The 16,403-nt window shown below is 44.5% G+C and overlaps 1 protein-coding gene across 5 annotated transcripts in view; it reads left to right on the forward strand.

Annotated features, from left to right (window-relative positions):
• The window catches only part of SLC35F4 (solute carrier family 35 member F4), a 131,466-nt gene that overhangs the window by 49,192 nt on the left and 65,871 nt on the right, over nt 1–16,403 (forward strand). The window contains exon 1 of one of the 5 annotated variants that reach the window (XM_054828785.1): nt 13,339–13,400. The exons of 3 other annotated variants lie outside the window; for them this stretch is intronic. The gene's annotated coding sequence lies outside the window, so the exon portion shown is untranslated. Of the gene's footprint in view, nt 1–13,338; nt 13,401–16,403 lie in introns of those variants that run through there. One more of the 5 variants, XM_054828789.1, reaches the window with a different exon arrangement.

Raw genomic sequence — 16,403 nt, forward strand, 5'->3', positions numbered from 1 at the left:
TGTCTTTTTGCTAGTTCAGGGCATACAGCAGGCAGGCTAAGGAAGGAAGTCCTCTGGACCCAGCTCTGGGAGTGTCTGTAGCATGAGCTCAACCCTTACTAGACATCAGAGAAGAAGCAGCAGATGGTCCTTATCCATTTTCTAATAACAGGAAATGCTTCAGTCTGAGTTTGCATCATCACGGATACCAAAGCTAAGTAATTGCAGGGGACAAAACTGCTGGAAACTGGGATTTCAGTTGGGAAAACCACTTCTAGTTTTCCCAAATTGTTTGTTGTATTCTATCACATTTATTTTCCTGTTAGTTTTACGTGCCTAAGCTTTTTGTGGTTGTATGCTTGTGTAGTCAAGAAACAGTGGTGTTATGGAAAAGCAGGTGGTTCATATTTCTCTCCAGGAAGAAAGGAAGGATCTTGTTGTTCCTGAAGTTTCTGAATGGTTATAGCACAAAGATTGATACCATTCCTGTGGATACAGGAGCAGGTCTTGTGTGCAGAAGTGTCTGTGTAAGCCTGGGGAGAAGGGCTGGGTTACCTGGGGCTGGTGCTCTCCTTGGTCGTATCAGGGCTTGTTCTGAGCCCCGCTGTAACAGTCCAGACTGGTGTGAGTTGGTGCTTTAAAATAATTTTACAGATGAGTGGCTTTTCTTCACCACAGAGCTGACCTGGATTTGATCAGGGATGTTGCCTCTGACTTGAACCCTGCCTGTATATGTAGATGTGGTCAGCAGAGCCGTATCAGCTTGAGGAGAGAGGTGCTTTCATCATCAGATGGTTGACACACAAGGGTGATGGCTGTGGCATGATCCTTTAATGACAGTGACTCATCAGGTTATCAGGGACATCTCATTGCTTTGCCTGTGACCACTTCTCTCAAGCAGAGGTGAAGGTGGGAGCAGATAACATGATGTTGAGTGAAATTGCCACCAGAGGAGGAATTTGTGGGTTTCTTCTGTAAGGTCATTTGCTTTAATACTTAGTTGTGATTAACATAACTGCATCCACTTTGGGTCTGGTGTCCCTCCTTCCGAATGCTGGCATCTTGTATTCAAGACTTTCTCGGATATCCTGAAAGCCATGAAAATTACGTGCTCCAAAGAAAGGACAGTTTTTGGCTTTTAGATTCACTACCTGAGTCGGGATTTCACTGGTAAGTGTGATTAATGGGGATGATGTGGCTGCTTACAATCAGCAGGACATTTGGGCACAGTGGCACTCCTGTGGATTCAGAATGTAGGCCTGGAAGGGACCTCTCTGAAGCCAGTGCTGTAGCACGGCTCATGCTGCTTTGTGTGGGGTTAAGTAAAACTGGGAGCTCGGTTTGTTTGCTCTCTGCAAAGTTGAATGCTGTGTTGGGAGAAACTAAAAGAGCTATCTGTTTTGTGCCTTCATATTTGCATTCTTCATCTCTGGTGTTCTGCTGAGGAATTAGTTATTTAGCAGAGCTTGGAAAAGACAAGGGTACCATATCACAGTGATGCTGTGCTGCTTTTGAATGGTTCAAGTTGAACAATAATTTTAATTCTGATTGGTGATACAGAGCTGCATACCTAAGCTGTGATTAGCACAACAGAGGTAGGTGGTGTCCCCCTCTCCGATGCGGTACCTGGGACCTGCTTTGTGTTCCACAGATTTCAGAGAAGTCTTTAGGTGGCTTTAAGTTATTCCAGCATGTTGTGCTGCCTATAGCTCCCCTTTCACTCCTCTTCCCTGGTAAGAAGGTGGCACAGAGTCCTCTCTGCGTTCTTCATGCAGGATGTAACAACTCCAACTTTAGTTCTGTTTTACATTTCTGTTGTAGCACTAAGGAAGGACTGAATGCAGGTTGGGATCTAATATTTAAAGCTATTGCTGGAAATCTACCAGGAACCCACTGAGCCACAGAACAACAAAATTGGGAGAATATTCCACTGTGCTTACCTCTGGTCTTGGGCTTTCTGCTGAGCTTCACTGATGGCCCTTGTTGGAGATGGGTTTCCTGCGTAGATGGACCTGACATGGCAGGATTGGTCTTGCATTAACTTTCACTTGCCCAAGGCAATGCTAATCCCTGTTGTGAACAGGGTTTTAAATGTTCTGGAGTTTTAATTGCCGCTTTGTTCAGTGCATGCTATTTTTTGCTAGATGCACTTAGTGATAGCATGCAACAGGCTGAACAGAAGTGGTAATGGGTAGAAGTAGTTTTGTGGGGAGGATAACTTTTACGGTCCATATGATCTTTTTCACTTTTTATTTGAGCTCTAAAGATCTCTTAGACTTTGGAGATGCTTTGGATACGTACTGACAGGAGTTTTTTTTTTCTTTTGGGGAGGGTTATCCCTAGAAACAGAAGTATTTTGTGTGAACAGATGTTTGGCTTTCCACTAGGTCAGTGTTTCTAGCAAATTCCTTATACATGGAGTTGGACGCTGGTCTTAGCAGATACCCTGACCTCATGGAGACTTGCTGTTATTTGCTTTTCTTTGTTTTATTTTTTCATGTTGAATGGTCTTCTGCTTATCCTGCTGCAGGCTGGGAAGCTTCCAACGAGCAGGGAAACCTCTTCCTGCACAGCTTATTTCACAAGGCTTTTGCACAATGCCTTTTGCAAGGCATTTCTTCATTCTGCCTATAGCGTAGTTACATTTTTCCTTGTAACTTTGACTTTACCAGGAATTATGGTAATGTTTAATCACTGTCTACAGTGTTTTATTCGTAGGGAGGCCCTATGACTGCAGAGGAATCTTGCCTCATGAGGACTGTGTGTCTTCAAGGTATTTTATTACTGATATTTTCCTGCCCTGCTTTATAAGCAGATAAGATGCATATGTGGAGCAAGCATTTTTTAATTTTTTTTTTTCCTCTTCAGCTACATTTTACACTTTTGAGATTGCATGTGGCCAACAGGATGCAAGTAGCTTTCAAAGACCTGTTTGTGAACCGGAGAACAGTTCAGCCTTGGATTGCTGATGGCTGGGTCCTGTGAACTTTGCATTGCGGAGCAGTTGAAATGTGTGTTGGTAACTGGACTGATGGAGGGTTCAGGCAGGAGATGCACTCAGAATGGGTGTTTTCCCAGCTAGGAACCAAGAGGTGGTACTTCTGCCTTGGCTGGATAGTACACAGCATACACTTTGTGTGGTGTAAACATCACTTACTGCCTCAGAGGTGGCTTTTTGGTGACCTGCGTAACTCAAAGAGAGGAAACAGCACTATCAAACCTCCCTGGGCTTTTTGTGGTGCTGCCTCTGCTGTTCCATCCCTTTGGAGGAGCGATCTGACTTTGTCTCTCAGAAAGAGCTCTCTGCTTGAGTTTGGCACTGTTTTCATCCTGATCGGTTCAGTGATCCAGTTAACGAAACAGGCCCACAAGTGGGATGCAGCTGAAGGGAGGAAGTGGTCAGAAAAGCGAACATGGCATTAATAAATGTTCAGGAAAGGAAGGGATGGAAACACTTTAAACTGACTTTTCTGCCAAAACCAGCACCTTGTCAAACTGTCCCCTGGGCTTGAGTCAGATCTCTGCAGCCTGGCTGGGCTGGATGTGGAAAGCAGATCCACAAGCTGCCGCGGCTCGTCTTGACTGTGTCCCAGTGCAGACACTGCTGCGGCAAGCCAAGAGCTCAGCTGAGCTAAGCAACCCAACAGTGACTGTGGTAGTACCAGTCAGAACAGCTCTCGGATGCTCACAGCAGGTAGTTTGGTTTATATATAATTTAACTTGTTTGCAGGCAGGGGAGCTTGCTGCCCCGTCAGCTGCAGCAGGGAAGAGCTCTGTGCTGGGAGTTTCACTCTGGACTACAAACACAGGTTCTGAATGCTCCGAATGCTCCTCTTCTGCCCTGAATCCAAACTAGTTTCTTGAGTCTTTGGGTCTGACTGTTAACTGTGGTTTGCAAAACTTGCCACATCTGAACAAAGTAGGGTTAAAGTGCTCCAGTGAATCTAATCTGAAGAAAAGTGCAATGCTGGTTTGTAATGGTGTGGGTGACAATGCCAAATGCAAAGCACTGGAGAATGCAGCCTGCTGGCTTTCAGTGTTTCTTAGCAGATGAGCACACAGGTGTAATATACAGGAGCGGGTTCAGTGCACGTGCTCAGATTTGTCTGCATTTAAACATGTAGTCCAGTTCTGCGCTGCCCTGCTGAGGCTGGGACTCGTGTGGTCTGAAATGCTTTGCACGTCACTTCAGCAATACAAGACCCATTGCCTTCTTGCTGTGGGAATGTGCACCAATTTCACACCCAGTGTATGAGATGTGGCAGCTCTGAAAGAGTAATGCAGCTCCCTGTGCAGTGTCTGTTGTACAGAGATGTTGGATAAGGTGAAAATAATGTGTAGAGTATTTTGACCTTCTGTTGCTGCCTGCCTGCCTTCCTTCTAGGAAGTCCAGCTGCAAATGCTGAAATGGTCCCCACTGGTGCTTGCTAGCCAAGTACTTTCTGAATGAAGCAATGAGTGTCTGCTTACTTCTGAATCCCCAAATAAAACCAGCAGGGACCAGTAAAAAACACTGCTGAAAATTCATATAGGCTTCACTAGACTTTCCAGTAGGCTCTACACTCTTCAATTATTGCTTACAGAAATATTCCACTTACTAGAAATACTTTGGTCACATGGGCTAAAAAACCCTAACACTCCAAGGGCACGGGGTATAACTGCAGTCTTTCAGTATCTCTCTGCTCCTGGGAGATGGTTGTGCTGATCCGAGCCAGTATCTATGAGGTGTCTCTACTGCTCACAGGCTGCTCAGCAGGGCAGAGTCCCAGCTTAATCAAATAATCTTCAGTATAGCTGGTATGATTGTCTATATCTGACTATTTATAGCCTGATACCATGTGCATCAGGCACGTGTCCCAGATTGTGTCTGAGAGTATGTTTGATAATAGATTTACAACTGTGGGAAGGAAGTGTGGCGATGGGCACAGAATTTAGATGGCTCTCTGCTGCTGCTGTGGTTCATATTCGTCTTTCTTAAGGATGTTGCTGAAATGCAGGGGTGCTGCTGCAGCAGCAGTGACAGCTGTCTCTGGGGGCTTAATGTATTTACTTAGAAGATGAACCTGTCTGCGATTGTACCCTTGACTGGAAATGAGGAACGGAGTAGCAGTCATTTCGAGAGAGACATTTACTGCTGTACGTGATTTTGGGGAAGATTTTTGCAGAGAGCCAGTGAATGCGGCTGGTACATGAGCCTATATAGGATATGGGGAATACCAGGAGGATGTGTATGTTGCAGGCATGCAGGCGTATGTGCCCAGTTTGTAATCCTCTATCACTTGCAATCTTGACATCAAGACTAGATGTCTTCAATTTGGCAACACAAAAAACAAAGCTGAATTAAAGCAGAAATCGCTGAATGAGGTTCTGCTTTGTGTGAGCAGGCAGAACAGATTTTCCAATGGGAAGGCCTTAAAGGCAAAGAATTGTAAATACTTTGTATTTTAATTGTAAATGTAAAAATCTCCAGAGTTTGCTACTGCCTGCAGCTGTACGGTTGTGAGGCTTGGAGTGATGCCTCGTGACCCTGCTGCCTGCAAACTCTGGGGCTTTTTTCTTAATGCAAGCCTGGCAAAAATACTGGCAGTTGATAAATTAGCATCTTTATTTGTCATCTTGGTTAAGACAGCTCATCTTCATAACGGATGTGGACAACTGGTGAGGCTGTAGGCAAATGCTGGAGTGCTCACTGCATCTGAATTAAGAGAGGAAAGATCTAACTATAAAGAAAGAATAAATGATATATAGACTAATTGTTCCCCCACTGCTTTCTGTTTTTCTCAGTCACAGGTAGAAAACTTCAGCTGGAGCTCCTTCAGCTTGAAATGACAGGGAAATCACTTTGTAAAGTGATTCATGGAAGATAATAGTTTTTCCAAAATTTCATGGAGATATGGAACTATGGCAAAAGTGGAAGCAGAGTTTCTGCACTTGTGTAGAAAAGGGATAAATGTGTAGGAGAACAAGACATCATCTGTTCTCTGGCTCTGAGAACAGCTTGCTTTTTCAGAGATCTGTCCCTTCACACGGGAGAGCTTTGTCAACAAAAAAAAAAAAAAAAAAGGAAAAAAAAGTTAAAACTTCCTGCATAACCTACAATTCCCACTGGTCCCAGATAAAATGAGATGTAAGCACCTCTCTGACTTTAAATAGCACATGGGTAATCAGTCCTTAGAGTCTGGTGACAGCATCAGTAACACTGAGTGGATTCAGGGAATTAAACAAAAGAACCAAATCTGTGCGGCTTTCATCTGTGTTTGAGTAGCTGAGGAAAAAAATCAATACTTGTTAGCTAAATAGGGACAATATTGTCAGTGCTGAAAGTTATTTTCCATTCTCTATACTCTATTTAGAGCTTGCAAATGATCTTGAGTCTGCTCAGACGAGCATTTGGAGAGGAGACAAAGGATGATTTGGGGGTTAAGACTGGAAATGGGTCTGAGGTTTGGTTTCAGTTCCCTGCTGTTCCGCAAGCTCCTCATGTGACCTTGAGAATATTCTTAAGCTTTCTGTAAAGTTTAGGCAACATGTCTCCTTTTTACGTGCCACGCTCGTTTAGGTGGGGAGCGATTGTGGGTGGGTAGTCTCTGTTTATGACCAAGTTCAACTAGGCCTATCTCCTTTTGTTCCTGGTGGACTTGGATCTTTCTTAGTTTTGGTTTGATGATGGTATCTCATCCTTCAGTGACTGGAGCTCCTATATGAGCTTGCTACTGTCTCCTCCCACTGGTTTAGCTGGGAAATCAGAGGGGCTGCTAAACCTCTTTGTGACTCTGGCTGGTCATGGCCAAGAGGACCCAACTTGTCCTGTTCCATAACTTTTCAATATAAACTCAAACAACTCTGCTGGCAGCCAGGGAGGGTGTCTCTGCTGTTTCTCTGTGCCAGCAATAATCTGCACCACCTTAGCTGGCTGAGCGCTTTTCAGTGATTTATAATTAATGGAGACACTTTCAAGGGTTTGTGGCTTTTTTTTTCCACTGGTCCTGCCTAAGCTGACAGCCACCTTATCTGCATTTAACTTTGCCTTCTGGATTCGTGAAGAGAAGCATGGATTTAAGCAGTCCAAAAGAAAGATTAAGCCATCGTTTTAGCTAATCTTCATGCAAAGGAGACTGCCTGCTTTTCCTATCTTGGGTTTGAGAAATTCTATTATACTACAGCATATCTCTGAGGAAGGATTTGAGCGATGATGTTAGCAGCCTACCTTTCACTAATTTTTACTCTTAATTGCACATGATAAGCCTGCTGTCGGCAAAGTAGCATTTTCTTCTTGAAAAAGTAGTCCTGCCATTTGTTCTGCTGCAGTAGCAAAGCATTTTGCAGTTTTCTCTCTGAGGAGTTTAACTATCAGTGCCTGCGACTCGGTGATTATTTCCACTTTGAACCCAACATACACCTGAGCCAGAGTTGTTGCTAGGACGTTTACAGGAACTTTACACTCACAGCATTCCCCGTGGACCTCTTGCGGTGTACTTGATAGAGGTGTGAGGTCTCTGATCACCAGTCGGTTCTTTTGGGACGTACCTTTGGGTCTCCAATTTGTCCCTTCTTACAAAGCTTCCTGCCAAAATAATTCTCTTCAAAGACACTGAGCCCCTTAGTCCAAAACCACTGGAGGTCTTAGAGATCTCAAAAGCCTTCAAGCTGTGGCATTTCAGCCGGTCTGCTACCTGCAGAATAATCTCATGTATTTCCCAGAAGACAGTTACAGCTAATCTCCTCTGAGACCTCATTAGAAGATGCAAAGATCTTCCTCTGTGGACTTACGGCTCGGCCCTGTATCCTGGCAGCAAGCAGGTCCCTGCTAGCTGTCATGCATCTTTCTGTCCTGCCCTTCCCGTCTGGCAGATCTGCAGAGAGCAGATCTCCTCTCAGGCCTGCTGGGGATACCTGAACCAGGGTAGCCGCAGAGTACAAGGTGTTGTCAGGACAAACTTCTCTTGTCCACACTTCTTCACAGCTTTCTCTCATGAGAGCTGAAGCTGTGTTTCATCTGTCTGTCCCCCAGGGCAGGATGTGGCTTTCATCAGGAGACAACATCCTTACATCTTCTAGCCAAGTACCTGGAATGGTGTGACACATCTTGAGCTGTCCTGCTGTAGACTGGAAGAGATCCAGTTGAACTTGGTGCCAGCTAGCTCTGGTGCAAGAACGTTTTGTGCTTGGTGATCTCTGGCTGTTGTGTGCTGCTTTGTAGCATGGAACAGTGCTGGAGATTGAGTGTTGTTTTGTCCCTGTGGACTGAGATCAGGAGGGATGAGAACAGAGAAAAAGTCTCATGAAAAGCTCCTTAATTTTTATTGGAAAGACACTGGATTACAAGATTGCTGCCACCTTCTGGAGTGCACCAGGACCCAGTAAACCCTTTCTCAGAACTTACTGCCCTTGTGGAGGAGGGAAGCTTAAAATTTTGGTTTTCTTTACATCTTTGGAAGAATGGTGGCTTCAGGGCCATTGTGGAATCTATACAGTGCAGTGTATGGTTGTAGCAAATCGTCCACCTGAAGGACCTCTCTGACAGCATCTTCTTTAGGGTGTATAAAAACTGCCTGCAGTGTCACCCTTGGAGGGATATATTATACCATACACAGGGTAGTGGCAGATCTTGAGGCTTGACAGGATTACTGTTTGCCGTGCTATGATGGGTGCCTTGGAAGAGCATACAGGTATGGTAACTGGTCCCAAAAAGGTCTCTGGCCCTGATCTTCAGAGGCAAAGCTTCTGCACAAATGCACTATTTCTGCTGGAGCCCTTGCTCTTCAAGCTAATTCTCCTCAGCATTTTTCCTCCTTTCCAGTTTCCCTCTTTCATTCTGTATTCTTTCCATGACAATTTTCACTGTTTCTCACCTGCATTTTGGTGAATTTTTTGTGGTATCTCTGCTTTTCTCTCCTTGTAACCTCTGGTATCTCATTCCTTCTTCAACAAGTACCGTGTGTCCTTTGTCCTGGCTTTTGCAATCGTTTCCTGACTATGTCCACGGTCACTGAGGTGGAGTTTGTAAAGCTGATTTTCTTTAAAGTCATTCCTGGGCCTGAAGTCTGCCATGTGGTACATTTAAAACCTTTGGTTTTAAAACTGATTACAAGAAAGCCTAAGAGCACCTGATTTGCTTTTACAGACAGAATGTCAGGAAACTGCTGGGTTGACCAGAATGATGTGGTCATTAAATCATTGTGATGTTTTTCATTGTCAGGTTGAAGTTCTACCACTTGAGCCTAAAAATAAAGTGCTTTCAATTCTGCATGTGCCGGCAAGCCATCACTTTATGTTAAATGGATTGATTAAATGTTCTGCTTAAGTGTGCTCAGTGAAGAAAGTGCTACCAAAACTGGATCATCTTCTTTGCTGAAACAACCTTTTCATTCCTAAGACTTCTTTTAAGAAATCAGAGAGCCCACTGAAACTCAGTCTTGAGCATTCAAAATTGGCTGAATTTTGCCAAACTTGACCCTTTTCATGAAAGAGTCACTTGCTATCCAATATGCATAAATTTAGTAGTGGCTAAAACAAAGTGGCATCAGGTACGTGGTGGAGCCTGCGCAGCAAGTTTACACTCTGCCTTTGAAAGTTTGTGATTCCTGCTGATGCCAATATAGTCCTATTTGTAGAAGCAGCAAAAATTCGGCAGTTGGTTCTACGTTGGTTAGACAGCTTGGCAGTCAAGGAGATCACTTATATTTGGGTGTCATGAAGGCTGACATCTTCTCCAGCAGCTTGAGCTGCTGCAAATCTTCCACTTTAATTGTTTTTACAGAAATTTCGCTCTTGAATTTAAACCTTTGTTCAGGCAAAAGTGGATGGAGGTGCCAGCAATCACTAGCTGCGTGGCTGCTGATGGGAATGAGTACCGCTCTGTTGAGTCAAGGTGGGCAATTACACCAGTGTCAACAGAGTAACTGCTTTAACCAGATAACTGAATCTGCTAAACCTACCTGGTCAAAAAATATGTTTTAAAATCACAGCTCAAGCCGTCACTTCTTTTAGCCTTGTCTTGAAGCTTTGACTGGTATCTTAACACTGTAACAGAACCACTTTCTAGGAAGTGTGTTATTACCTTCCTCATTTTTTTGCTGCTTTTGGTAAAACAGATGGATTTCAATGTCTCTTTGGTATAGCAGTTGCTCTAGATTCCCCCACCCTATGACATTTTCACAGGTTCTTTTACCCAGAGAAGACAGATGAGTGTGATCAGAAGACATCGGACAACTTGCACAGCCTCTATAAAGAGTTCCTTGGCTCTTGACTCATCCTCATGATGAGTCCCAATGTCAGACGTTTGAGGTGTACAACATCTGATGAAGCAGCCCAGTCAACTGCAGATACACAATTGTTTTACAGCTAAATGAGCTGAAGTGATTCTTATAAGCTGGGGTTTTTTTGTGATTTTTTTTGTTGTTTTTTTGAAGGATGGACACATTCATCTGTTGCTTAAGGGCAGATTTTCAGACAGACTTGATTGTCATGTTGGCTTCTGAGTGAAAGCTGCTTGTTTCAAACCAAAGGGCTTTGGAGGGGTTCCTGCTTTAATATTTATGGCTGTTTCCAGACAACTTAGGCTGCACTGATGTTGCTGTGCTAGTTTTTCTTATTGACTGAATAAGTCTTGTGGTCTTTATCAGTTTAAGTGGAACTTGGGCCATCTTTGGCTTTACCTGGGCTGCTTAGCAAAGGGATAGAAACACCGAGGTGCATCTTTGCTGTGCCACCTGAGGACCTTCTGGTCCCACCGGACTCTCCTACAATCCTTGTCACAACTAGAACGGAGGAGCTGGTCAGGGAAGCCCTTTGCTTTGACAGGTAGGTTATAGCTCTGGGCATCATCAGCTGCCCAAGCGTATTTCTTGCAAAGCAGTATTTGAGTGCTGAAGTACTGGGAGTTACGTGAATCTCCTGCCCTGTTATTTACTAATGCTCAGGGAGGTCATAGCTTGTCTTCTCCTTTCACAGTTTGCTCATGCCATGCGTAGAGAATTAGATTCCAGGTTGTGTTTTCAGGTGGCTTCATCCAAGTGTGCTATATTGTTTCCATCTTTCCAGATTGAATTATTCTTTCTTTTTGAAAATTGAGTTTTCCACACTATTATAAGCTGTTTGGTTAAAAGCTAGACGAGATGAAACGCTGCACAGTGTACTGCTTGGGTAGGACTTGCTGGGAGTGGATATGTCTGTTGAGCTGGTGGGTACTCTCCAAAGAGCCACACCAGGTCACATAAATTACAGCAGCCATTTAACTGCTGTAAATTGCTCTGGCTTAGGTCAGGCTGAGATCAACTATGATTAGAGAATTGTAGAGCTGAGAACAGCTCCCTGATTTATGCTAAGATGATCCTTCTGGAAGCAAAATTTGCCTTGATATTTTTAATGAGTTCTTGAGACAAAAATGCCTAGGTGAGGGCTTGTTTCCTAACAGTTTGTATTAAATCTGTGGTTGATGTTCTGGAGCTTAAATATGTTTACAGCTTTAACTGAAAGAAAGGGTGGTCTCGGGATATTTTACAGATATGTCGAATATCAGCAATGATATCACAGCAATAAACACATCAAACTGGGCTACTGAAATCATTTATAGCCTGTGTATGTAGAGGCTTTGTACATCACTGGGCTTCGTGCCTGACAACTGCAAGGATGTTAATTATTATCCCATAATTCATCAGTTAAAGTATCTTGCAGCACTATTATTAAGCCAAATTCTGAGGCCTTTGCTAGGTCATTAAGCAAAAAGTAAGTAAAGACTAATTTACTCCATTATTAATCAATGAAATAAATATATTCTGAAGTCCTGTTTTAAAAAGCAATGTACTGCTTGGGTGAAAAGTGAATAAATTAAGTAAAATGTGTAAAAAGAAGAATAAATAACTCTTCCCATCAGTTTAAATAATTTTGGAAAATAATTATTATTTCTGCATATGAGCCCAGACCAATTCCTAAATTGAGGAGCTACTAGACTCAGCAGAAACAGTGACGAATGTGTTGGAATTTTACCCAGTAAAGTAGGTCCTGTTTTTGATCTATGATCTGCTCTCTTCCTCCTGTCTTGTGGCTCTGCTGTGGTATGCAACTGGAGACCCTCTTTACTGTCCCAGAAAAGACATCAATTTTTCAAATCTCTCCATGCTCTGCTTGGACTTCCAAGCTTCTTGATCTTCTTGGCCTTGGTTTCAAAGTCCTCCAGTCCATGACCTTCCTTGGCTAAGACCCAGACCTCAAAAAATGAGCTGTGCAAGGGGTGACCTTGGCCACCTGGAGATTATTTGGTCCCAGGTATATGAGTGACCTTGTCATCAGTGGTCACAGAGTCACTTCTCAAATTCCAGGATTTGTGTTATCCTGACATCCCTCTGCTGTCTCTGGTGCTTATGTTAGTTTCTTCGTCCTTGGCATGTGTCTGACCCGGGACAGGCTGGTTTTCAGGCATGATTTTCCAGACCACTGCTGTGGCAGCGGCATGGTGTGACCCTTGAGCAGGAGCTAGCTCCTTCCCACTGGAAGCACTGGTCAGCTCCCAGTTTAGCTCCCCGGACCTCATGCCCAGCTCCTGAACCAAACCTACCTCTGGCCTCTGGGCTGCCCTGCATGGCCCATTGCTGCTGCCAGCGATATTTCAGTTGCCAAGGCCATCTCTAGGTTTGAATGCCTTTTGGAAGTGACAACTCAGTGGCTTCCCACAGGGACAGGAGATCAAATTTAGGATCCTATCAGCTGAGCAGCCTGTGGGGTTTCCAGTTTTTTTGACCTGCTTTTGCATCAGTATCTGACAGGCTTAAACCCCACAGCATGAAGAATTACAGCAAATATTTACTCTTCTTTCTGTTGCGGTAAGACCTGAGAGGCTGTTTCTGAAATGTGAAGTGTGTTGTGCTGAAGCACTGTTCGTATGCTTAAATTTTAGAGAGATCCTGCCCCAAGAGCATCCAATTCAAGCAGACAAGGAAGCTGCAGAGAGGTGAATACATTAGGACAAAGTCATGAGGGTGTTGGTAGCAGAGGCAGATATTAAACAAAAACCTCGCGAGCTCCCTTGCACCGCAGACCATGGTACCTTTTGTAAGCAGGCAGCTGTCTCATCGGGCTGGGCTGAGAGGGATACATTTTGTAGGCACATCATGCCTGACATCACCCCCTCAAATGAAGGGAACTTGGAGAACGCTTTTGTTGCTTTCTTTTTTTTTTTTTTTTTTTTTTTTACGTTACATAAGGGTGTAAGCTGCTAGGATCATTAGAATGAACTTTTCCCTATATTTCAAAACCAATCACTTGTTTTGACGTTTGCAATCTGGCTCTTCGCTAGTGTTTTTCTGGTGGTTGTGCCGAAACGAGCAGCCTGCATTCTCTCATTCTGTTTACGTGACTTGAAATGAGAAGTTCTGGCATCTATTAAATTCCCATTGAGAGACAAGCGCTGAAATGTGAGCTAGGTAAGATTTCATGCATCTTTCCTTATATTTATAGTTCAGTGATTTAAAGCATATAAAGTAATCAAGTTTGTTGGGTGAGAAATGCATTGCAGCCTGTTCCTATTACCGTGGGACAGCTGAGGAGGGAAGCACTAGCGGGTAAGCAGAGAACTGCAGTAGAGACAGAGCAGGGGAATGATAATAGCTGGCTGGTACCGGAGGCAGTTTCTCTTCTACAGAAGTGTCTATTTCTGGCTCATGCATATTATGGCACAGATATTATCTTCTGGGAAATATGGCTTTTATTTGAAACCAGCTCTTTCTGCTGACTCCAGGTGGAAAGCCAGGGTATTTGGGTTACGGGCTGATATGTGTGATCCACCTTCAGTGTAATAGGGAAAAGGGGCCCAATTCTGCTCTGGGTTTTATGTAAGCCTGAATCCTGCAATTGGTGTGGTCAACCTGTGTCTTTTGAGCCACATGTGGCTTAAGCGCAATACAAATGGGGTGGCTTTGTGCAGCTGGCAGTGGTTCTATGCTGAAGGAGTTCCTGTGGGATGAAGGAGGGGGGTAAGACACTGTTGACCAGGGCCACAACAGCAAGGCCAGCCCAACATCATCCCGTAGTGGTGGGGAGCAATGAGTCTTTGGGGAGCTGCTGACCCCTGCTTGTGAGCCCTGTTTGGAGATCACCTTGTCTTCTGCTCTCTGAAGAACATAGTCGCTGGATCTCAGCTAAATGGAAGTTTGGGGTATGCTGCCCGCAACGCTGGCCTCCCTGTGGTATTTCATTGCTGTTTCATGACAGTGGGGTTGGTTTTTGTAGGCTTTACAGAGTTAAGTATGGGATGCTCAAACGCTATCATCTATAGATGAGGGATTGTACAAGGCTAGTTGGCCAGTCAAGCAGGTGCTTTTTGCAAAATCTGGAGTTGTCCTAGGGCTGTTAATTATTCTTTCTAGCTCTGGGGAGCACAGCAAGGCTGGGACACTGCTGACTCCTTGCTCGGGCTCTCTGCACTGAGGGCAGGGAGATTTGTGCTGCAGACAGTTGCTGTGAGGCTGTCAGCTGTCTGAGGGTGTTTTGATGTGCTCTCAGGATACCTCGTCTGCCACTCCGTGGCTGTTTTGTGACAGCGGAGATGCTCCGAGCAGCCAGAGCCAGGGTCAGAGTCTGCGTAGGGGCTCTGCACTGCAGTTTACGAGTTGTCGCTATTTATCTCTTCAGAGTTGCAGTCAGAGACCGGAACAAGCTTTAACTGCTGTACGGACAAGAAGGCGTGCCAGATCAGACCTGCGATTTGTCTTCAGCTGGGTTCAGCTTCAGATTTGTCAGAGAAAAAAATGTGTGGAAGCTAGTCACCAGGTGCCAGATACATTAATATTTTGTCCATTGTGAACAAATAAGCTGCGGGAAACTGGGGAACACGTGTGAAGGAGTACAGTACTATGGTGCAGAAAGGTCATGTTGTGCCAATGTGAGCAGCACACGGGAAGAAAAAAAATAACAGTACAAAACACGGTTAACCTTGGTCACGAATGAAGTGCATAGAGCTGAAATCCATCACTGTTACAGCTCTGCAAGTGAAGGGAGATATAGGGAAACTCTATGAATAAGAAAATCCAGTTGCAGCAGCTGCTGTTGTACCATTCCTGTCTTCTCTGACTCAGATGGTAAGGATGTGAGCTAAATCCAGGGGCAGCTTTGATGGATCCCTGTGTGTGCCTATTCCCCTCTGCCTCCTTCACACCCGTCCAAGCGCTGCTGCAAGGCTCACTGCCCTGGAGTGGTGCGGCTGTTTTATCTTTGTTCTTTTCCGCTGCCTCGGATGTAAATTATGTGAGTGCCTTTGTAAGGGCTCTGCTGACCTATCCATGTCCTGTCTGCAATCTCCTGGCTGTCTTTGCTCCGTGGTGCTGCTCTTCATTGCCTGCTTAAGACAACTCACAAAGTACCTTCACACTTTCACCTCTACTGCTCTTTGCATGAGGGAGGCATCCTGTAAGCAGCCACATCCTTTCTGCTCGTTTCTCAGTTCTCTGCTTAAAAATGTCATCTCATGTTGTGCCTCCACAGCAAGTCCTGTAACCTGTCACCTAACACCCAAAGGCAAACTCATGGGACTGTATCTCAGGACTGACCAGATGCTCTGCTTTCTGTCTCTCTTCTTACTGCCTGTGGGAGCAGAAGCCCTAAGATGGGTGACTTCCACAGCAAGCAGTTGTGTTAAAAAAAGTCAGTTTTCCTGAATATTTTCACTCTATGTCAGCAGAAGTGACCTGAAACTTCTGCTTTTCATCAGGCACCCTGGAGAAACCTTGTTATGAAATACTTTCTCCCTTGATGCAAAACACTTTGAATCAGAAGGAGAAAGTGTTTCCAGCTAGGTTTTTTTGACCATGGCTACCACAGCGGGGTGCTGCTTTGTCAGACGGTTAAGTGTAATATGCAGTCATACAGTCTGCCTAAACTGCCCTTGCTTTGGAGTTTGGAGTTCATCCAGTCCTGTTCTACAATGCTGTTAAACTCTACCATACACAGAAGGCGGTAATTTTGGTCAGTTGTAATGGTACGTACAGACCCAAATAGGATTCATGGCCATAAAAAACACCCCACCTCCCCCCTATCCAAAAAAAAAAGCCCACAAGAAAAACCAAAAAAAAACCACCCACCCAAAAAAACCCCAACAGCTTTCATAATGGACCAGAGGCTTGTTCTCCTTGAGATGGCATCTTTGTGCTCAAAATGAAGCTGTAGTCTTTGCCCACTGGATGCACGTCAATGCACGTACAACATAGTGACACCCACGTGGAGCTAACACAGGTCTAAGCCTCGCTAAATGCAAACTTGCGTGTCTCTGCAGCTGGATTGCCACTGTATACCAGATCCTGAGCATGCTGGCTCTTGTTTCCAGGATAATCACCCTAAAATATTCTTCCTTCTTTTACCTGCTAGAGTAAATGTTATGGTAGATCACACAGCAGGGAGATGCTGATGCTGTGACATGCCAGCCTGCTTTTGAT

The sequence above is a fragment of the Grus americana genome, chromosome 5, assembly GCF_028858705.1.
Source record: "Grus americana isolate bGruAme1 chromosome 5, bGruAme1.mat, whole genome shotgun sequence".
Classification (NCBI taxonomy): domain Eukaryota; kingdom Metazoa; phylum Chordata; class Aves; order Gruiformes; family Gruidae; genus Grus; species Grus americana.